Genomic DNA, 23180 nt, shown 5'->3' on the forward strand with positions numbered 1-23180 from the left:
CTGCATGCCCGAATTGCTGACACCTGTAACAGTACGGTGGCATACCGTTGTAATAAAGCCTTCCGCGCTCTTTCCCAATACGGAAGAAGTTTGGTGGGTGCTTAACCCCTTTATATCCACCTTCATCACATTCTTTAAATTTCTTAACGATGAACCGATATTTTCCTATCCACAGACCTTCTGAGTCAAATATTCCCTCTGCCTTTATAACTTCAGTTACTGTGGACATATAATCTATTACGTCCTCAATGGGGACGTGAGGGTTCATCATTTTAACTGTTATTACAACATCATCGTCATAAAGCTGTGTAAAGGTGAGTCCTTTCAATCTTTTATCCTTTAAATTTGCTTTGACTAGTCTAGCAAAATCATTACAATCTTCCTGCCGCCGGAAGGTTAATACATAGACACCATCATAGCTTTGTAATGCTAGTATTTGTACCTTGTTCACATGGAGGAAGTTTACCAGGATGTCCTGCACGAAGTACCGGAGGGTATACACCTGTTTTGCATTCTCTTCAACACGAATCCGAAAGGAGGTCTTTATTCTAAATTCGCCTGTGGAGGGAGTATAATATTCAGCATTAGAGCAAGAATTCAAAATCTGATTAACAAAATCCATTGTTGCTTGTCCGCACGTATGGGGATCGCCTTCTCAAGATCTGTGAGGATCTTGCCATAAGGCCGAGAAGCGATGGCAAGCGCTCGGCACCTGTTCTGGCGCCCTTCCGTGTTCACTGTGCACCGCTCAAGGTGTGCACCATGCTGCTGCAGCCCTATTTTGGTTTTTTTTTTGTTTTTTTTTCCTTTCCCTTAATGAAGTAGAAATCAATTAGCTTGTGCAGGTTTTCCCTACCTGCCACCAAAAGTGAAAAAAAAGAAAAGAAAAACTTTTGTGCAAGGCAAAGTGACATGTGCAAATGTTATCTTGTGACGCCAGCGGATTTTGCCGAATTTTGCGAATCTGCATAAACCACTCCCACCGTTTGACCACACCCATTCAAGTGTCCGGTCAAGTGCAAGTTCAGAAATAAATTTATGCCCAAAAATTTTAAAAGAATTCAATGCATTTAAAATTGAATAAAATGGCAGCAAATCAGACACTTTGCAGCAGTAATGTCATTTGCAATCAATCAATCAATCAATCAATCAAAGAAAATAATTAATGAAGTACCTTTCAGGTAGAGTCAGTCACAGCATCAGGCCACGTCCAACTGTCAATTTTCTCTTTGCTAGCTTGCCAGGTGCAGCAATCTTCTCTGTTGGTCGGTCAGTCCTCTGTCTCTTTCTTTCAACTGAATTGGAAAGGGGTGCACCGATCCTGGAAGTAATGCAATACCAGGTCAATGCGTGGAGTGGACAGAGCAAGCTCCGATTCCAGCTCCCTGTTCTAAAAATCCATTTAATATATGGTCCCCAGATAGGGGACGTATCAGATATTAAACTGATAAGAACAGATACTACACTTGATCTTAGCCATAAGGCCGAGAAGCGATGGCAAGCGCTCGGCACCTGTTCTGGCGCCCTTCCGTGTTCACTGTGCACCGCTCAAGGTGTGCACCATGCTGCTGCAGCCCTATTTTGGTTTTTTTTTTGTTTTTTTTTCCTTTCCCTTAATGAAGTAGAAATCAATTAGCTTGTGCAGGTTTTCCCTACCTGCCACCAAAAGTGAAAAAAAAGAAAAGAAAAACTTTTGTGCAAGGCAAAGTGACATGTGCAAATGTTATCTTGTGACGCCAGCGGATTTTGCCGAATTTTGCGAATCTGCATAAACCACTCCCACCGTTTGACCACACCCATTCAAGTGTCCGGTCAAGTGCAAGTTCAGAAATAAATTTATGCCCAAAAATTTTAAAAGAATTCAATGCATTTAAAATTGAATAAAATGGCAGCAAATCAGACACTTTGCAGCAGTAATGTCATTTGCAATCAATCAATCAATCAATCAATCAAAGAAAATAATTAATGAAGTACCTTTCAGGTAGAGTCAGTCACAGCATCAGGCCACGTCCAACTGTCAATTTTCTCTTTGCTAGCTTGCCAGGTGCAGCAATCTTCTCTGTTGGTCGGTCAGTCCTCTGTCTCTTTCTTTCAACTGAATTGGAAAGGGGTGCACCGATCCTGGAAGTAATGCAATACCAGGTCAATGCGTGGAGTGGACAGAGCAAGCTCCGATTCCAGCTCCCTGTTCTAAAAATCCATTTAATATATGGTCCCCAGATAGGGGACGTATCAGATATTAAACTGATAAGAACAGATTTTTTTTTTTGAATCACTTCCCCACACATGGGGGATTTTTATTAAACATTTTACATATTACATAGATTCAAAATACAGTATATAACAGGTACATAGAGTTTAAAAACAAGTTAAAAACCATAAAATGGCAATGCAGTGGCTGACTTAAATACAAGAATTCCATTCACTCTGAAACCATTGTTTTAAAATCGGTGATTTGGCTTTCTTGTCTAAAAGATAATACAAATATAGCTGGCTAAAAGCAATGCTTAAAACGTCCTCCGGAGATAAAAAGTCCTTTTTAAATATTAAAACGTTCCTGGCCTTCCAGAGAGCGTCCTTCACACAGTTAATGGCCTTCCATGCCATGATGTGTTGCTCCCTGGAGGGGCTACGGTAAAGTCCATATAGAACAGCGTCTTTGTCAAGTCCTCTGAGGTCCGCCACCTTCCTTAGCAATGGTGCAACTTTATTCCAGATAACTTGAGCGAAGGAACAATCCCAAAGCAGATGTTGAACGCTTTCGTCGGCGCGGCAGCCCCTCGGACAGGCGGCGGACCTCGCGTAGCCCCTCCGGTATTGGAAAGCACGGCATGGAAGGCACCCATGGACGCTGCTCCAGGCCAGGTCTTTCTGAGAATTAAAAAGGAAAGGACCGTTAATAAAATGCCACACAGTAAGACTTTTTTGTTCGTTAAAATTGCTAACTGTGCACGTTATCTCCTTCTTCCTTATTGCTTTTATCAATTTTTTGCTATCTTTTAATTCACTTACACTTTTCGTTTGAAGGTTAAAAAGACTAATAACTTTATCGTATATTAAATAATACCTAGGCAGTTTAAAAGCGTACGGCGAGGTTAAAACTATTTCAAACCATTTAAAACGCTTCATAAAAAAACCTAAGTTATAGCGCGTAAAATACGATAAAAAATTGTCTTTAAAAAGTGTGTTAAAACCAAAACAAAAGTGCTTGATAAAAAGGAACCTGGGAATGTCGGGGAAGTCCTTCCCTCCCCTCTTTTTCCCCCTTACCACCACCTCTCTCTTTAACTTTTCAGCGCGAGACCCCCAGAAGAAAGTAAAACACGACTTGTTGATTTTCTTTAAAAGCTCTGTAGGGGGAGGGAAGACAATGCTTAAATATAAAAGAATAGGTAAAATTACCATTTTAAGAATTAAAACCTTCCCCTCCATTGTCAGCTTCCGCAGGTTCCACATACAAAATTTTTTATTAACCTTGTCAGCCACTGCATTCCAACTGTTAAGACCGTCATTGGACTCACTGAAGGAGACACCTAAAATGGTAACTGCGTCAGAGGTAGACACGGGAACATCGATAAAATCCATGCCTCCGACATTTAAAATACTGCTTTTATTTAAATTAACTTTGAAGCCGGAGGCACAGCAATAAAAATCCAGTTGTTTAATGGTACGATGTATGGAAGGGGTGTCCCTGCAGAAGATTGCCACGTCATCCATGTACCCCACTGCTTTTGCTTCTAGCCCCCCTCCACCGGGGAGGGGGACACCTCTGATGACTTTATCGTAGCGTATGGAACATAAAAACGGTTCGAGGGAGCATATGAAAAGCAGTGGGGACAAGGGACACCCCTGTTTAACCCCTGAATTTAAAAATACTTCCCGTGTCTTAAAACCATTTACTAAAATACGGCTGGTGCAGTCTTTATAAAACATTTTAAGAGACGATAAAAAGCCATCTGGTATCCCCATCTTTTCTAAAACTTTAAACAAATAAAAGTGGGACACCCTGTCAAAAGCTTTTTCAAAGTCAAGAGATAGTATTGCCAGCTTGCTTTTCCGCTCTTTCGTATGTTCTATAATATCTCTGATTAAAACCAGGGTGTCCCACACACTCCGCCCCGGGACCGCGCAGACCTGGTTCGGATGTATAACTTCGTGTATTACAGTTTTAAAACGGTTTGCGCATAACTTAGCTAAAATTTTATAGTCGGTATTTAAAAGGGTGATGGGCCGCCAATTTTTGAGATCTGCCCTGTCTCCCTTCTTGTAAATAAGGGAGACTTCACCCTTGCCCCAGGACGGAGGCATCGTCTTAGAATTAAAAACATCCGACATTAAAAGAAGTAGATCCTCTTTTAAAACATCGTAAAATCGGATATAAAACTCCCAGGGGATACCGTCCGGCCCAGGCACTTTACCTGCTTTAAAACTTTTAATTGTCTCTAAAACCTCCTGCTCTGTAATGGGACGAGATAAAAACTGCTGAGAGGCAGGGGTTAAAACAGCCGTTACCTCCTTCAGTGAGTCCTCCATAAAATACCGATCCACAGGTCTGGCACTAAAAAGGGAAGAATAAAAATCATGCACTTGGTTTAAAATACCCTGTACAGCTGTCTCCCCATTAACACATTCCATTATCACTCTTTTACTTGCCGCCTTTTTAAAAAAATACCTGGAGCAGGTTTCATTGTGTTCTGCGTGTTTTACTTTAGCCTTATAAATTATGTCCTTACCTTTCTGCTCCAGGTATTTACGTATTTCTTCTTTTAAAGTTAAAATTTCATTTCCCACCTCCACCCCATGTGTTCTCAGTCTGTACAGGGTCTGCAGACGGGTATTCAGATCATTATAAATTTTCTTTTTCTCATCGGCTTTACGCTTCCCCAGGCGAATAAAAAAAGCACGTACCTGTTTTTTAAAACCCTCCCACCATTTGCTGATGGGAGCCCTGGGGTGCCTTACCCGTCTGCGTGCGGCATAAAACTTTTTAAAATCCTCCAAGACCTGTGGATCCTCTAAAAGGGAAATGTTAAAACGCCAGGACTTATGACCATAAAACCTATTGACATTAAAATCAACAGTAAAATGGAGCGCGTTATGGTCAGATAAAACATTAGTTAAAACATCACACCTAGATGGCAGCGTGTCCTCAGAGCAAAAGATAAAATCAATGCGGGAGCTACAGGTGGCATTACTCCATGTGGCGCCGGCTGTCTCTGGCATGTTGCTATTACATAGCTTGTAAGCGTCTTTCAATCTCATGTCCGTTACCATGTTTTTTAAAATACCAGAAGTTCTATCATAGTTCCTACTTGTACTTACAGACAGCCGGCGCTCACCTCTGAGGACACAGTTAAAATCCCCGGCGAGGATAAGTGGATCCGATGTAGATATATGCAGCTGTAAAATCTCCAACATCCTCGCCCGTTCATTCTTGTCTGGGGAAGCATAGAAGTTTAAAAACTGCCATCTGGTTCCGTCAATAAAAGTCTTAACTAATAAAATGCGTCCTGGTAAAATCTCGTTAATAGAGTCCACTAAAACATTTCCCTTTAAAAGAATGGCGACCCCTGATGATCTGTTTTCATTTGATCCGGACCATACTGATGGTCCGTGCACCCAGTCCAGCTGATATTGTGTGTAGCTGGACTGGTGCGGGATGCCGCACTCCTGCAGGAAGTATACTGAGGCGGTGATGCAGGATAAATAATTAAAAACAGCAACTCTTCTGGTTCTCCTCTTTATCCCACGCACGTTCAGGGAGATCCCTTGTATGCGAGTGGCCATTTCAGGGGACAAAGAAGAAATCCAAACGTACAGTTCATATTAACATCTTTTCCCACGTCAGGGTACTCACAGCTCTTCGCTCCCGGGGACGGGGGCGTATTCTTCCTCCGGGCGGGCCGATGACAGCTGGTTCGGGTCCGGGGACGTGGAGAACTGACCGCAGACGGCCCCCACACGGGCCATCACGTTGGGGTAATAGTGCTCGCTCCCGGGAGAGCTAAAGGAGAGAGGGGAAAGAGGCAACTGCCACTGGGCATTTAACTCGGGCTCGCTCCCACCAGGGTCCAGATTCTCGGAGAGGACGTCCAGGACGCCCACCACCTCCTCTAGGCTCACCAGGGAGCCTTCCTCGGGAGGCGGCTGACCGCAGGGTAGCTCTTCCGACACATCAGGGGTTCCAGCTCCTCCAGAAGTGGATGCCACCACTGGCACCACCACCTCCTCGGGAGCCTTCCCCCCCGACTCGTCTTTCGACCCGCCCTTTTTGGTCCTTTTTGGACGCTCTCCTATTAATTTTTCCTTTTCCGCTACCAAAAGAAGCTTGTCCGCCCAGTCGCGGCGTTTATCCGCATCATTCGAATGCTTGCCCGCAGCCCTGCCCGCAGTCCTACCGAGCTTGTCCGCACCCTTTTGCGACTTTTTTTGTCGCCTCCTCTCTGCCGCAGAGAGCACAGGTTTAAAGCCTCCAGGGACCTCTCCCAGCGTCCCTGCCCCTCTCTCCTTGTCCGCTCCAGTCTCCATCCCCACATCGGCCTCTATGTCCGTCTCGTCACCTTTATCCGGTGTTACGTCTGGATCTTGATCTTCAGCACCTGACGTGGGCTCCAGGGATACGTTGTCCTCCTGATCCGAGGCCTCGAAGGGTCGCTCATCGAATTCACAGCCTCCGTACTGTTCCTCCTCATCACCTGCGCCTCTACGAATTTTACAATCCCTGTAGGTATGGTCAGTCTTTTGACAGAAATTGCACTTTTTTGGTAATGGGCACCCTTTAAAATCGTGGTGGGGGCTGCCGCAGTTCCTACACTTACTGTTGCATTTATCAGGTTTGTGCCCATACTTGCCACACTTCCTGCAGAAGTCCGGCATCCCATTAAAAAAGAGGTCGCCATTCGCGGTTCCGAGTCTGAAGCGTGCTGGGGGCAAGACCGGTCTGTCGTGGTCGTCTTTGCGTATTCCCACCATGTATTTGCGCTTACAAGTCCAGACACCGCATTCATTGACGATTCTCCCTCTGGGCTCTACGTCATTAAAAAAGTACTTGACGAATGCATCAGCTTCAGGATCTGCAATAAAAGGTGAATAAATTTTAACTGTTAGTAACTCTTTATCGTCAAGATGTTTCTTTATAATGATGTTCTCCTTTGCCAACTCTTTATGTATTTTTTTAACCCTATTGAGGGCTGCCTTGTATATCACATCATCCGCAAAAGTGACATCGTAATCCCCTCGCCTGGGATAGTCTTGCACCGCAAGAAGGCAGCCCTTCTGGGTTCCGATTCGTTTCGCAACAATCTCTTCGATCACATACTTTACATTATTTCTCTTGTCGCCACAGTTGAGGGACACTCTCAACGTGTTCTTTAACCTAGCCCACTCTGGGACGTAGGTTAAGTCCGCCATCTTGGTATGGCGGTTTCACAAAGACCTTGTCCGCAAATCGCAGGCTTGTCTTTCGCAATGTTCCTCTACTGACCAGGGGCCGAGTAGAGAACTGCTGGGGGGATCGATTCTCGTTCCTCTCAGGACTAAGCCTCCCCCCCTATAGCAGCAGGTGGGTGAAGTCCGGGCAATGAACCCGGACGATCCCACCAGGCCGAGGGGGAGGGTACCTAAGAGGACCTGTAGCACTGGTTTGGACCAAATAACTTGCCACTGAGCAGACAAATCACTTGATCTTTGCCAGAAGGCCGAGAAGCGATGGCAAGCGCTCGGCACCTGTTCTGGCGCCCTTCCGTGTTCACTGTGCACCGCTCAAGGTGTGCACCATGCTGCTGCAGCCCTATTTTGGTTTTTTTTTTGTTTTTTTTTCCTTTCCCTTAATGAAGTAGAAATCAATTAGCTTGTGCAGGTTTTCCCTACCTGCCACCAAAAGTGAAAAAAAAGAAAAGAAAAACTTTTGTGCAAGGCAAAGTGACATGTGCAAATGTTATCTTGTGACGCCAGCGGATTTTGCCGAATTTTGCGAATCTGCATAAACCACTCCCACCGTTTGACCACACCCATTCAAGTGTCCGGTCAAGTGCAAGTTCAGAAATAAATTTATGCCCAAAAATTTTAAAAGAATTCAATGCATTTAAAATTGAATAAAATGGCAGCAAATCAGACACTTTGCAGCAGTAATGTCATTTGCAATCAATCAATCAATCAATCAATCAAAGAAAATAATTAATGAAGTACCTTTCAGGTAGAGTCAGTCACAGCATCAGGCCACGTCCAACTGTCAATTTTCTCTTTGCTAGCTTGCCAGGTGCAGCAATCTTCTCTGTTGGTCGGTCAGTCCTCTGTCTCTTTCTTTCAACTGAATTGGAAAGGGGTGCACCGATCCTGGAAGTAATGCAATACCAGGTCAATGCGTGGAGTGGACAGAGCAAGCTCCGATTCCAGCTCCCTGTTCTAAAAATCCATTTAATATATGGTCCCCAGATAGGGGACGTATCAGATATTAAACTGATAAGAACAGATACTACACTTGATCTTAGCCATAAGGCCGAGAAGCGATGGCAAGCGCTCGGCACCTGTTCTGGCGCCCTTCCGTGTTCACTGTGCACCGCTCAAGGTGTGCACCATGCTGCTGCAGCCCTATTTTGGTTTTTTTTTTGTTTTTTTTTCCTTTCCCTTAATGAAGTAGAAATCAATTAGCTTGTGCAGGTTTTCCCTACCTGCCACCAAAAGTGAAAAAAAAGAAAAGAAAAACTTTTGTGCAAGGCAAAGTGACATGTGCAAATGTTATCTTGTGACGCCAGCGGATTTTGCCGAATTTTGCGAATCTGCATAAACCACTCCCACCGTTTGACCACACCCATTCAAGTGTCCGGTCAAGTGCAAGTTCAGAAATAAATTTATGCCCAAAAATTTTAAAAGAATTCAATGCATTTAAAATTGAATAAAATGGCAGCAAATCAGACACTTTGCAGCAGTAATGTCATTTGCAATCAATCAATCAATCAATCAATCAAAGAAAATAATTAATGAAGTACCTTTCAGGTAGAGTCAGTCACAGCATCAGGCCACGTCCAACTGTCAATTTTCTCTTTGCTAGCTTGCCAGGTGCAGCAATCTTCTCTGTTGGTCGGTCAGTCCTCTGTCTCTTTCTTTCAACTGAATTGGAAAGGGGTGCACCGATCCTGGAAGTAATGCAATACCAGGTCAATGCGTGGAGTGGACAGAGCAAGCTCCGATTCCAGCTCCCTGTTCTAAAAATCCATTTAATATATGGTCCCCAGATAGGGGACGTATCAGATATTAAACTGATAAGAACAGATTTTTTAATTTTTTATTAAAAGTATTCACGATACACAGTTTGTAAATAAAGAAACAGCAAACCACTGTACAAAACTTTGGAAAAATAACATATGTCATGAAAGTCAAATACTTCAGTTAAACATTAAATTCCATGTTTTAAACCTCCACACCTTATTGGCTTTATTATGTCCCAGTTTTTTGCAGTCATTCAAATAGTAAACATACATATCGGCTAGTGCCATTCTTATACACTCTTTTTCGCTAATGTAGTCCTTTTTGTACACAAGAATATTGCGGCACTTCCACAAGGACAGTTTAAGACAGTTTATGAGCGTCCACATCACTCTTTGGTTCTCATTGCTCAGTCCAGTACTTAGTCCATAGAGAACCACGTCATGGTCTAGAGTGCGCAACCCTGTCAAAAACTTCAAAAGTTCACCAATGCTCTGCCAAACGGATCTGGAGAAGTGACAATTCCAGAATAAATGCAAAACCGTTTCGCTCTGTCCGCAAGATAGTCTGGGACACAGAGAGGTATTGCTCCTACGCCGTGCATGTTGAAAAGCCCGCACTGGCATTGCCTCATGTACTGCTAACCAGGCTAAGTCCCGCAACTCATGTCCCAGGTAAGTCTCATGCACGTTTTCCCAAATTTTTTGACTCCGCTGGTATGAAAAGTTTTTAACCGGCTCCAAGGTTTCCTGCTTGTCCAGGACTGTCCAGATCTTTTTTGGGACACTTAATATGGATTCCTCCAGGTCTTTCAGGCCGTAAGTATGGATTGTTCTTTCCAGCTCATCGTACCATCTGGGACGCGACATGGCTGTCGGGGTTGACAAAGGGATTTTAAGCCATCCGTACTTTCTGAAGATGGTTCCGGCTCCGTACTTAAGAAAAAGACTCCAATCGGATTTTGTTTGTAAGCTTCTAAAACAAAGAGAGAAGTAGTTAATGCTGAGTATTTTTCTTACATTTGGTAGTCCACGGCCTCCTTTTTTTCGCCCTTTATAGCATTTTTCACGTCCGACTTTTTCGTGGCTGGAGCTCCAGAAAAATTTGCATATGGTCCTCTGCAGAGTTTTTAGGATGCCTGCTGGAGGGGAGAATACTGTATTTATATATAGAAGAATCGGTATCAATACAGATTTTATCACGAGCAGTTTGCCTTCCATGGACAACTTTCTCATTTGCCAGAAAGTGACTTTTTTCTCTATTTTCTCCCTGGCCAGTTGCCAGCTCTCTTCACCATTATTCTCCGCATTGAAGATCACCCCTAGGATTTTAACCTTCTCACCTTGGATCTTTAGATTCGGTATGGTGACATTGCTCCAATCCCCTATGGTAAAGCATTCGGACTTGGTTAAGTTTAGTTTGAAGCCAGAGGCCTGACAGAAGCATTCAGTTAAGAAAAGCGCTCTCCTAAGTGATGGTTCAGACTCGCAAAAAATGGTGACGTCATCCATGTACGCTTTTACCTTATTCTGCGCACCGCCACCACCAGGCAGCGGCGTCCCCCTCATCACCTTATCGGCTCTCAGCGTTGTTAAAAAAGGCTCAATGGCGCACACGAAGAGGATCGGGGACAGAGGACATCCCTGCTTCACACCAGATCTTAGAGTTACTGGTCCTGAAAGATAACCATTTATAATGATTTTACTGTATGCATTTTCGTACAATAAGGCGACCCTTTTAGTGAACTGGTCAGGGAAGCCCATTTCCGCCAGTACTCTCCATAAGAAAGCATGGGACACTCGATCAAAGGCTTTCATAAAGTCGAGATTCAGTAGAGCTACTTTTTGCTTTCTTTCGAGCGTGTACCAGATTGCATCTCTGGTTACGTTTAAATTTGCATAAATCCCCCTTCTTGGTACTGCACAGACTTGGTCTGTGTGTATTGTTTTTTCCAGTACACTCTTAACACGGTTCACCAGGATTTTTGCATACACTTTGTAGTCTGAGTTAAGAAGTGTTATAGGTCTCCAATTCTCTAAATGTTCTCTATTACCTTTTTTGTGCAATAAGACTACAGCACCTTCCCTCCAGGTCCCAGGCAATGCCTGCGCTTCCATGGCCTCTGAAAAAACACAAAATAAGTCCTCTTTTAAGGCGTCATAGAACTCAAGATAAAAATCAATAGGGAGACCGTCAGTCCCTGGCGTCTTTCCAGGTTTTAAACTTTTTATAGCGTAAGTCATTTCCTGCGGTGTAAGTTTACTTAATAAGATTGGGTGTTCTTCCTCTGTAAGCTTCATTTTGATAGTTTTTAAAACATCTTTTAGGAAAAACTGGTCTATCTGCTTGGTGTCAAAGAGATTTTGATAATATTCCCTCGCCTTCTTCAATATGCCCTCCAGGTCGCATGCTCCTTCTAATTTTTCTATGGGTACCTTTTTTTCTTGTTGTTTTTTAAAGAAAAAGCGGGTGCATTTTTCATTTTCCTCCAAATTTTCAACCTTTGCTGAAAAGATAATCTCCTTCCCCCTCTCTTCAATGGCAGTCTGTATGTGTTTCTTTACAGATTTTATCACCTCCTCCATTTCTACTCCAGCGTTCTGTAATTGTGTTGCTGTTTGCAGCTGTAACAACAGATTTTTATATTTTTCTTTTTTTTTCCTGGCTACTGCTCTCCCCATACGGCAAAAAAAGTTTTTTATACGACTTTTAGCATACTCCCACCATATCAGGCTAGTTTTGAAAAATCTCTTTTTATACTGCAGGTTTCTATAAAAAAGCAGAAATTTTTTACCAACTTCTTCTTCTTTTAACAGAGATACGTTCAGGCGCCAAATTCCTCTGCCCTTCTGCGGTATGTTGGCGGGAATCTCTACAGTCAGCATCCTGTGATCAGAAAAGGGTACATCCTCCAAAAACATATCAATCAGGCACAGTGCATTAGGTACGAGAAAAAAATCAATGCGAGATTTATACTTTCTGTTGCTCCATGTATATCCCGGATCATGCCCCTTCAGGGACCTCCAAACATCTTTTAGGTCACAATCGGATATTATGTTTTCTAGTTCTCGCCTGGAGCGATCATACCTTGGATTTTCAGCACCTCCTTCTCGATTTTCGGCCAGACGGATGCAATTGAAGTCACCTCCTATCACAGTAAGGAAAGGCCCAGGTATGTAATGTTTCAGGATGTGTAATATCTCAGCTCTTTCTTCCGCACCTGTAGGTGCATAGAAATTGATAAGACGTACAGTGACGTTCCTCACTTTCGCCGTTACCAGCAAGATTCTCCCGGATACTATCTCCTGGAAGGAAATCAACTCATGTTCTGGACTCCCCGCAAGTACTGCGATTCCGGAATTTTTATTCGAGTCGTCACCCGACCAAATGGAAAATCCTGTTGCCCATTCTGAGCGTAAAGAAGCATAATTAATTTCGTGTTTCAAACCACATTCTTGTAAAAAATAAAAATCAGCGACGTTATGTTTACAGAAGTCAAAAAAAGCGGCCCTTTTGTAAGTGCCCTTTATTCCCCTTACATTAAGGGATTTTATAATTATTGCAGCCATACCCTCTCTTTAAGTCGGGTCGATGTCCGAAACATTTTGGCTTCCCCGTTCCGAGTCGGATGTGGCTACATCTATGCCAATCAGACGCGCCCCCAATGGCGTTGGTTCCACCATTCTTCGCAACCCTTCAATCCGCTGCCTTTTCACGCCCTGCAGGTTTTCAGGCTGAACCGTGGCTTCCACCACATCCTCCAGGTCAGAGCCTTCCTCCAGAGATTCCTCCCCAGATTCTGGCCCTATACCCGTTAGAAGGGTTTCTTCCACGATTTGCACAGTTTGCACGGTTTGCGCAGTTTGTGCTGCATACACATCAGGTTCATCTGCCCAGACTGATATATGTGGGTCACCTCCTATCTCCATTTGTAACTCAGGGAGAGGGAAAACATCAGTTACCTGCATCCCAGAAGCCTTCGGTTCTTCAACAATCGGGAATAATGGGCTGGGCGTCGCCCTGCTTGTGCCTCTGCCAGAGGCTACTTCGGGTGTGGCTCTCTTTGTTGCGGGTCTAGGCATCAAGATTTCAGCTTTGTCTTTACCTTTTCCTCCTGGAAATGCAGTTTCTGTCTGGGGCGCACTTCTTGTAGCCACAATCCGCTCACCTCCTGGGCCTGGTCCTTTGGCTGCATCTGCATAAGACTTCCCACCTCTTCCGGCCCTGTTTGGGCACTCCCTGTATGTATGGCCAAAACTGAGACATATATGACACAGTACTTCATTTACACAGTTAACTGCTGCATGTCCAGGTTGAAGACACTTCACACATATTTCAGGGTTCTCACATTTCTCTGCTGCATGCCCGAATTGCTGACACCTGTAACAGTACGGTGGCATACCGTTGTAATAAAGCCTTCCGCGCTCTTTCCCAATACGGAAGAAGTTTGGTGGGTGCTTAACCCCTTTATACCCTCCTTCATCACATTCTATAAATTTCTTAACAATGAACCGATATTTTCCTATCCACAGACCTTCTGAGTCAAAAATTCCTTCAGCCTTTATAACTTCAGTCACAGTGGACATATAATCTATTACGTCCTCTAGGGGGACATGGGGGTTCATCATTTTAACTGTTATTACGACATCATCGTCATAGAGCTGCGTAAAGGTAAGTCCTCTCAATCTTCTGTCCTTTAAGTTAGCTTTGACTAGTCTAGCAAATTCATTACAGTCTTCCTGCTTCCGGAAGGTTAATACATAGACACCATCATAGCTTTGTAATGCTAGTATTTGTACCTTGTTCACATGGAGGAAGTTTACCAGGATGTCCTGCACGAAGTACCGGAGGGTATACACCTGTTTTGCATTCTCTTCAACACGAATCCGAAGGGAGGTCTTTATTCTAAATTCGCCTGTGGAGGGAGTATAATATTCAGCATTAGAGCAAGAATTCAGAATCTGATTAACAAAATCCATTGTTGCTTGTCCGCACGTATGGGGATCGCCTTCTCAAGATCTGTAAGGATCTTGCCATAAGGCCGAGAAGCGATGGCAAGCGCTCGGCACCTGTTCTGGCGCCCTTCCGTGTTCACTGTGCACCGCTCAAGGTGTGCACCATGCTGCTGCAGCCCTATTTTGGTTTTTTTTTTGTTTTTTTTTCCTTTCCCTTAATGAAGTAGAAATCAATTAGCTTGTGCAGGTTTTCCCTACCTGCCACCAAAAGTGAAAAAAAAGAAAAGAAAAACTTTTGTGCAAGGCAAAGTGACATGTGCAAATGTTATCTTGTGACGCCAGCGGATTTTGCCGAATTTTGCGAATCTGCATAAACCACTCCCACCGTTTGACCACACCCATTCAAGTGTCCGGTCAAGTGCAAGTTCAGAAATAAATTTATGCCCAAAAATTTTAAAAGAATTCAATGCATTTAAAATTGAATAAAATGGCAGCAAATCAGACACTTTGCAGCAGTAATGTCATTTGCAATCAATCAATCAATCAATCAATCAAAGAAAATAATTAATGAAGTACCTTTCAGGTAGAGTCAGTCACAGCATCAGGCCACGTCCAACTGTCAATTTTCTCTTTGCTAGCTTGCCAGGTGCAGCAATCTTCTCTGTTGGTCGGTCAGTCCTCTGTCTCTTTCTTTCAACTGAATTGGAAAGGGGTGCACCGATCCTGGAAGTAATGCAATACCAGGTCAATGCGTGGAGTGGACAGAGCAAGCTCCGATTCCAGCTCCCTGTTCTAAAAATCCATTTAATATATGGTCCCCAGATAGGGGACGTATCAGATATTAAACTGATAAGAACAGATTTTTTTTGATTTACTAGCCACTAAGGGCCATTTTTATTAAGCAAAAAAGTCAAGTAACATACATTTTTATGATTATTCATGTATACAAATAATCACATAATTTAGCATAAAATAACATAAATATACAAGTTTACACGTCTCAGTCACAGAAATGCATAAAATATCATATCACAGTTCATTAAAAGATTCCGACTCGGTACATAAGTTGGACACATGGTGACGTCAAGTAGCTGTTCTCCACTCCTCATAATGCCATAATTTTATTGCAGGAGCGTTCTGTTTTTTGTCTAAAACATAATATAAATACATTCCACTAAAACACAGATTTAAAACGTCGCGTGTAGTTAAAAGTTCATGTTTAAAGACTAAAATGTTTCTCGCCGCCCAGAGTGCGCCCTTTGCTGTGTTGATGGCCTTCCACGCCGTCGCCTGATGTCTTTGGGAGGGGCATCTGAATAGTCCATATAAAATAGTTTCAGGGGTTAAAATCTGGAGGTCCGCCATCTTCTTTAAAAGTGGAAAAAACAGCTTCCAGAAATCTTGCGCGAAACTGCAGTCCCAAAGGAGGTGTTGTATTGTTTCATCTCTCCTACATCCAGTCCTGGGACAGACGGCGGACCTCGCATAGCCCCTCCGGTATTGGAACGCCCGGCATGGAAGGCACATCTGGGCGCAACTCCAGGCGAGGTCTCTCTGTGGGTTAAAAAGATAAGAAGCGTTAATTAAAATCCACGCGGTTTTGCTCTTTTGCTCACTGAGGTTACCAATCTTACACACGACCTCTTTGCTTTTAAAATCTGCGATTAACTTTTTGCTATTCTTAAGAAGTTCAACACTCTTACTTTTTAAGTCATATAAAAACACAATTTTTTCTATTATCACATAGTGCGGGACTAATTTAAAAGAGTAAGGGGCTGTTAAAACGATATCGAACCACTTAAATCTCCGCATAAAAAAACCTAGATAATAACGAGTAAAATATGACCAATGGTTGTTTTTAAAAAGAGTGTTAAAAACGTAGCAAAAATATTTTAATAAAAGGAATCTGCTAAAATCGGGAAAATCCCTCCCCCCGTTCTTTTTGGACTTCATTACTTCACTTCGTTTTAATTTCTCCATAGGGGAGTTCCAAAAGAACGTGTAACAGTTTTTCGTGATTTTTTTAAGCATATTTGTGGGGGGAGGGAACACCATGCTTAAATAGAGTAAAATCGGTAAAATAATCATCTTTAAAACCAGCACTTTACCCTCCATGGACAGATTCCTCAATTTCCAGAGACACAGCTTAGCATTTACCTTGTCCGCCACCATGTTCCAACTTGTCACGCCATTATTAGACTCGCTGAAAGAAATGCCTAAAATGGTTATTGACTCTAAAACTGGGACGGGTACATCTTTAAAATCCATTCCTCTCCCAATTTCTAAAACAGAGCTCTTGTTAAAATTAACCTTAAAACCAGAGGCACAGCAATAAAACTCGATTTGTCTTAATGTTTTTAAAAGCGAAGGGGTGTCCCTGCATAAAATCGCGACATCGTCCATGTACCCCACTGCTTTAGCCTCGACCCCCGCCCCCCCTGGGAGGGGGACGCCATGGATCTGCTTGTCTTTGCGTATTACACTTAAAAGAGGCTCTAACGCACAAATAAAAAGCAGTGGGGACAAGGGACACCCCTGTTTTACCCCTGATTCTAAAAAAAATTCCTCTGTTTTAAAACCATTGATTAAAACTTGGCTAGTACAACAGTCATAAAAAGCCCGTAGCGATAATAAAAAACCTTCAGGTATGCCCATCTTCTCTAAAACCTTAAACAAATAAAAATGCGACACTCTGTCGAAGGCTTTTTCAAAGTCTATGGAAAGTATTGCCAAATGACCTCTGCGGCTCTTAGTATCCTCTATCACGTCCTTTATTAAATTAAGGTTCTCCCAGATGTTGCGCCCCGGGATTGCACATACCTGGTTTCCGTGAATTATTTTAGCGGCGATGTTTTTGAGGCGGGTAGCACACAGCTTAGCCATGATTTTATAATCCGTGTTTAGGAGTGTGATTGGCCTCCAATTTTTTAAATCACTTTTTTCTCCTTTTTTATATATCAAAGTTACCACACCTCTTTTCCAGGACCCCGGGATCTGCTTGGATCTAAAAACCTCTAAAAACAAAGTAAAAAGGTCATCCTTTAAAACCTCATAAAACTTTACATAAAATTCGACAGGCATACCATCCAGTCCGGGCACCTTCCCCGTCTTAAAACTTTTAATAGCGTCTAAAATTTCCCTCTCATTGGGCTCTCGGGATAAAAAGTTTTGTGAGACAGGGTCTAAAACTGCTGTAATTTCTTTCAGCGAGTCATCTAAAAAAGACTGATCCACGGGCTTAGCACTAAAAAGGTTAGAATAAAAACCATGTACCTTTTTTAAAATATTTTGGATATTAGATTCACCATCAATTTCTGAGATGCACTCTTTTTTACCGTTTGCCTTTTTAAAAAAATATCTGGAACACGTTTCATTTTGCTCTATGTGCTTAATACGGGAGCGGAAGATAATCTCCTTCCCTTTCTTTTCCAGACATTTTCTAATTTCTTCCTTCAGAATTAAAATCTCGTGTTCCATATCAAGGCCATGGTTTTTAAAATAGTAAAAGGTCTGCAAGCGGGTGTTTAAATTGTCATAAAAAACCCTGTTTTCCTTTGCGATCTTTTTTCCCCATTTGATAAAAAACTTACGAATTTTCTTTTTTGTGTCTTCCCACCAGGCTACGATGGAGGACTGGGGATTTCTTTGCCGCCTGCAGACCGCATAAAACCTTTTAAAATCTTCTGCCACCCGTGGATCGTCTAGCAGGGAAACATTCAATTTCCAAGACCTAAAACCTCTAAAATGATTATTATTAAGATTCACAGTAAAACATATCATTTTATGGTCAGAAAAAACATTGGCTAAAACCTCGCAACTAGATGGCAATACGTCCTCAGAGCATAAAACAAAATCGATTCTAGAACTACAGGTTGCGTTGCTCCAGGTGGCGCCGGCTTCCTCCGGTATGCCCCTGTTACAAGTTTTGTACACGTCTGTTAAATTATTGTCAATGATTATGTTTTTGAGCATACCGGAGGTTTTATCGTAGTTGCGACTATTGCTGCTTGTCAGCCGGCGCTCACCCTTGAGGACGGTGTTAAAATCCCCGGCAAGGATGAGGGGTTCAGCAGAATTTATATGCAGTTGTAATACCTCCATCATCCTTGCCCTGTCGTCTCTGTTGGGGGAAGCATAAAAATTTAAAAACTGCCATCTAGTGCCGTCAATAAAAGCTTTAACCAATAAAATCCTACCAGGTAAAATTTCTTGGATAAAATCAATTTGAATGTTTCCCCTAAAAAGAATGGCGACCCCGGCGGATCCGGGCTCGTTAGACCCGGACCACGCAGACGAACCATAGATCCAGTCTCTTTCGTAGATTTCGTAGTTTGAACGGTGGGGGATGCTGCACTCCTGCAGGAAAAACACTGATGCCGATAAAAGTGAAAGATAATTCATCAAAGCCGCACGCCTCCTTCTACTGCTGGCGCTCCTTATATTGAGTGTAATGCCCTTCAGGACTGCCATGAGGAGAGAAGGAGAGGTTATAGTTCACACGAAAAAACAACGATACTTCATCCCAAGGAAGACTTCCTGGTTTCTGTATGCTAATCTTCTGACCCACCAGCCCGCCTCACTATCTGGCAATCTTCCCCACTCAGGTCAGACCTGGGGGAAAAGGAGAGGGAGCTAGCATCGTCAAAACCGCAGATAACCCCGCTACGGGATCTCGCGTCAAGGTTTGACCACAGGTCCCCTAGGGTCTCCAGGGGCTGGGCATTCAGATCCATTTCGTATGAGTCAGGTGGTCTACCCGGGGACCCCCCTTCCTCCCTTGGGCTTTCACCCGGCTGATCTACGGGAGGGGGGGGCTGCGCACATGGCGGTGTGTTTACCATTTCGTACGGGTCAGGGACAGCATCACCTGGGGCGGGCACACCAGTCACACCCGACACGCCCACTCCCCTGGGCGACACCACCCCCTCATCCCCGTAATGGAACCTAGGATCTCTGAGAATGCCCATACCTATCCCTCTCTTTGACCCGGACTTGGACCCTGAGTCGGGCGCTGGCTGGCTTTCCGACCTCTTAGGCCCGCTGCCACTATGGGTCTTCCCAGCACCCTTAGTACCCTGCGAGGCAGACTTTTTGAGTTTTTTTGGCCCCAGGTCTACAGCTTCGCCCTCCTCAAATACAATCCCGGTCCCTACCCTCGGGGTATCTGCAATGACCATGCTCACCAACTCAGCAGACTCTGTTCCAGCAGTCTCCATTTGCTCCCCCTCCTGGCGGGCCGGTGGGGTCTCCGGGGGATCAGGCGGTACCTCTGAGGGGGCCGGGGGCACCTCTGGTTCTTCACCTGTGGTCTCCATTGGTGACTCTTCCTTCCTCTCCTCCTCCTTTTCCTCTCCCTCCGGGCCAGGCTCAGCTGACGTGTCATCTCCGGCACATTTGTTGTGGGGGCATTCCCTGTACAGGTGTCCCACCTGCTGGCAGAAATTGCAGCGCCTGTCGCTTTTACAGTTCTTCATCTGGTGGTCAGTGCCGCCGCAATTTCGACAGGTAACATTGCAGCTTTCTTTGGTGTGGCCGTACTTCCCACAGCTCCTGCAGAAGGGCTGCATCCCCTTATAAAAGAGGTCGCCATTCACCGTACCGAGTCGGAACCGGGCGGGTGGGAGTAGTGGTCGTCCATCCTCGCCCATCTTTAAGTTGACTGAGAACCGCCACTTGACGCACCATATGCCGCATTCATTGTCGACGGATCCAAGGAATTCCACGTCTAGAAAAAAGAATTTAACAAACCTTATTACTACATCATCAGGCACTAATGGGGAGTACATTTTAAGAGTTAGTATGGTTCTCTCGCCATGGTGCAGTAGCACATCAACGCCCATATCAGCTAGTTTCTGGCGGTGTAAACGGGCCATGCCTAAGGCAGTTTTGTAATGTTCTGGGCCATTAAAAGTAATGTCATAGTCCCCTCTTTTCTGGTAGTCCTGCATGGCCAGGACATTACGCCTATGTACTTGGAGGACGCCCTCCAACACCTTTTCTACCACAAAAACAACTGGACGGCCTCCAGTCTCAGCTCCACTGAGGTGGATCCTCAGGGAATTTGGGATGCGGACATATTCAGGCACTTGTTTAAAAGGCCTGTCCATGTCCGCAACCGGTTACCGCAACCAACGCAACAAAATGTTTCTCTTTAGCCACTAAGGACTCAAAAGAGAGCTCACTGGGGGATCCCTCCTCGTTCCTCTCAGGACTAATCCTCCCCCCCTATAGCAGCAGGTGGGTGAAGTCCGGGCAATGAACCCGGACGATCCCACCAGGCCGAGGGGGAGGGTACCTAAGAGGGCCTGTCGCACTGACTTGGACCAAATAACTTGCCACTGAACAGACAAATCACTTGATCTTTGCCAGAAGGCCGAGAAGCGATGGCAAGCGCTCGGCACCTGTTCTGGCGCCCTTCCGTGTTCACTGTGCACCGCTCAAGGTGTGCACCATGCTGCTGCAGCCCTATTTTGGTTTTTTTTTTGTTTTTTTTTCCTTTCCCTTAATGAAGTAGAAATCAATTAGCTTGTGCAGGTTTTCCCTACCTGCCACCAAAAGTGAAAAAAAAGAAAAGAAAAACTTTTGTGCAAGGCAAAGTGACATGTGCAAATGTTATCTTGTGACGCCAGCGGATTTTGCCGAATTTTGCGAATCTGCATAAACCACTCCCACCGTTTGACCACACCCATTCAAGTGTCCGGTCAAGTGCAAGTTCAGAAATAAATTTATGCCCAAAAATTTTAAAAGAATTCAATGCATTTAAAATTGAATAAAATGGCAGCAAATCAGACACTTTGCAGCAGTAATGTCATTTGCAATCAATCAATCAATCAATCAATCAAAGAAAATAATTAATGAAGTACCTTTCAGGTAGAGTCAGTCACAGCATCAGGCCACGTCCAACTGTCAATTTTCTCTTTGCTAGCTTGCCAGGTGCAGCAATCTTCTCTGTTGGTCGGTCAGTCCTCTGTCTCTTTCTTTCAACTGAATTGGAAAGGGGTGCACCGATCCTGGAAGTAATGCAATACCAGGTCAATGCGTGGAGTGGACAGAGCAAGCTCCGATTCCAGCTCCCTGTTCTAAAAATCCATTTAATATATGGTCCCCAGATAGGGGACGTATCAGATATTAAACTGATAAGAACAGATACGGTTAAACAATCTACTTTATTGAATTTGAAAGTTTCACATATACAGATAAAAAACCGTAGAATTTTTTACAAAATTATAAACTGACATCACACATACATAACACAATAACAAGGTACATATACAGTTAAAATTCACCAGAAAGAATTCCAAGAGGAAGGCCTCCATCGAGATACAGCCTCCCTCTTGCCAAAGCGGTTCACATCTCTTAAGTAATATACATAAGCTTCACTTAAAGCTAAGTTACAACAGTTTTCTACATCAATTTTTTCTCTGTTAAATAATAAAATGTTTCGGACTTTCCATAAAGCACTTTTAAAACAGCAGATAAAAGACCAGCATACTTCATGCTTAATAGGATCAGTACAGCTAAAAGGACCATAAAATACATAAGAATAATTGAGTTCCCTAAGACCGCACACCTCTTTTAAAATAGGCCCCGCCTTCCTCCATACCTCCTGCGAGAACCCACAGTTCCACATAGTGTGCAGTACGGACTCATCATTTCCACACCTCATGCATCTAGCTGATGCTACCAGACCTCTCCTACATTGGAATTCTCTTGTAGGGAGGCACTGGTGCACAACTGACCAGGCTAAGTCTTTATGGCTGTTCGCTAAAAATTTACCAAAAACATTTCTCCACACTTTCCGGGCCCTGCCCTCTGTGAACCCACTTACCCTTTCACAAATTTCTTCCCTTCTGGTAAAAACTGTTAATTTTTTCTGTTCTTTTAAAATATTGGGGTCGATTTGTTGGAGCTTTAAAAGTCTTATTGTTCTTTCTAAAACTGCGTAATGCTTTGGTGGGCACAGTAAAACCGGGGAGCTCAGAGAAACCCTGGCCCACCTTTTAAAAACCATACCGCAAGCATATCTAAGAAAAGAACTAAAAGCACTGTCTGTGTTAAAACATTTAAAGCAAAAGCTAAGATATTTTATATAAAAGAATTTAAAAAAATCAGGGACATCTCTCCCTCCATTTTCTCTACTTTTATACATAATCTCTCTTCTCAGCTTTTCCATTTTGGATCCCCATATAAAATAAAAGCACATTTTGGTTATCTTTTTTATATATAAAATTGAGGGGGGAAAGACCATCGCTACATATAATAGCATTGGGATGATTACACTTTTCACGATTAGAATCTTTCCCTCCATGGTAAGTTTCCGCAGTCCCCAAAAGGAGATTTTCCTTTCGGCCCTAGTGATTACTGCATCCCAGCTTAAAATACCGTCATTGATAAAATTAAAAACTATACCCAACACTTTAATACTATTTTTTTGCATAACAATACCATCCACTTTTGAAGAGTCCCAAGGATCAGAATAAAAACAGTCGCACTTCTCCACATTTACTTTAAAACCGGAACCTGTACAAAATATCTGTGTGTTTAAAAGCGCCCTCCTCAGGGATGGGGAGTCGGTACATGCGATAGTAACATCGTCCATGTAAGCTAGTATTTTTACATTTTTCCCCCTACCCCCAGGGATGGGCACACCACGTATAATTTTGTCTTTTCGAAGGAGTATTAAAAGGGGTTCTATGGCGCAAATAAATAAAAGCGGGGACAGTGGGCACCCCTGCTTTACACCTGAAGATAAAGGAACCCCCCTAGTTAAAAAACCATTAATAGATATTTTACTAAAACAGGAGCGGTATAAAAGTTTCATTTTAGATAAAATAAAAACAGGAATATTCATTGTGGATAAAATGCTAAAAAGATATTCATGGGACACTCGGTCAAAGGCTTTTTCAAAGTCAAGCGACATGATGGCTAAGCCCTGACCCCTTTCCTTTTGGTACCATATTAAATCTCTAAGCAGGTTTAATGACTCAGCTATGCTTCGACCAGGGACACCACAAACTTGAC

At 43.5% G+C, this 23180-nt stretch overlaps 3 non-coding genes and 3 pseudogenes across 3 annotated transcripts; all 6 read right to left on the reverse strand.

Moving 5' to 3' along the window:
* Positions 1 to 1305: 1305 nt before the first annotated feature.
* Positions 1306 to 1496, reverse strand: LOC142186951 (U2 spliceosomal RNA). The gene has a single exon (XR_012712414.1). It is a non-coding gene; the product is annotated as a U2 spliceosomal RNA (small nuclear RNA).
* A 609-nt stretch (positions 1497 to 2105) lies between these two features.
* LOC142186907 (U2 spliceosomal RNA) lies at positions 2106 to 2295 on the reverse strand. Its single transcript, XR_012712382.1, has one exon. It is a non-coding gene; the product is annotated as a U2 spliceosomal RNA (small nuclear RNA).
* Positions 2296 to 8318: 6023 nt separating this feature from the next.
* LOC142186953 (U2 spliceosomal RNA) lies at positions 8319 to 8509 on the reverse strand. The gene has a single exon (XR_012712416.1). It is a non-coding gene; the product is annotated as a U2 spliceosomal RNA (small nuclear RNA).
* A 609-nt stretch (positions 8510 to 9118) lies between these two features.
* On the reverse strand, positions 9119 to 9296 carry LOC142186885 (U2 spliceosomal RNA; annotated as a pseudogene).
* A 5570-nt stretch (positions 9297 to 14866) lies between these two features.
* LOC142186879 (U2 spliceosomal RNA) lies at positions 14867 to 15073 on the reverse strand (annotated as a pseudogene).
* A 6080-nt stretch (positions 15074 to 21153) lies between these two features.
* Positions 21154 to 21320, reverse strand: LOC142186904 (U2 spliceosomal RNA; annotated as a pseudogene).
* Positions 21321 to 23180: the final 1860 nt, after the last annotated feature.

The sequence above is a fragment of the Leptodactylus fuscus genome, unplaced genomic scaffold (assembly GCF_031893055.1).
Source record: "Leptodactylus fuscus isolate aLepFus1 unplaced genomic scaffold, aLepFus1.hap2 HAP2_SCAFFOLD_123, whole genome shotgun sequence".
NCBI lineage: Eukaryota > Metazoa > Chordata > Amphibia > Anura > Leptodactylidae > Leptodactylus > Leptodactylus fuscus.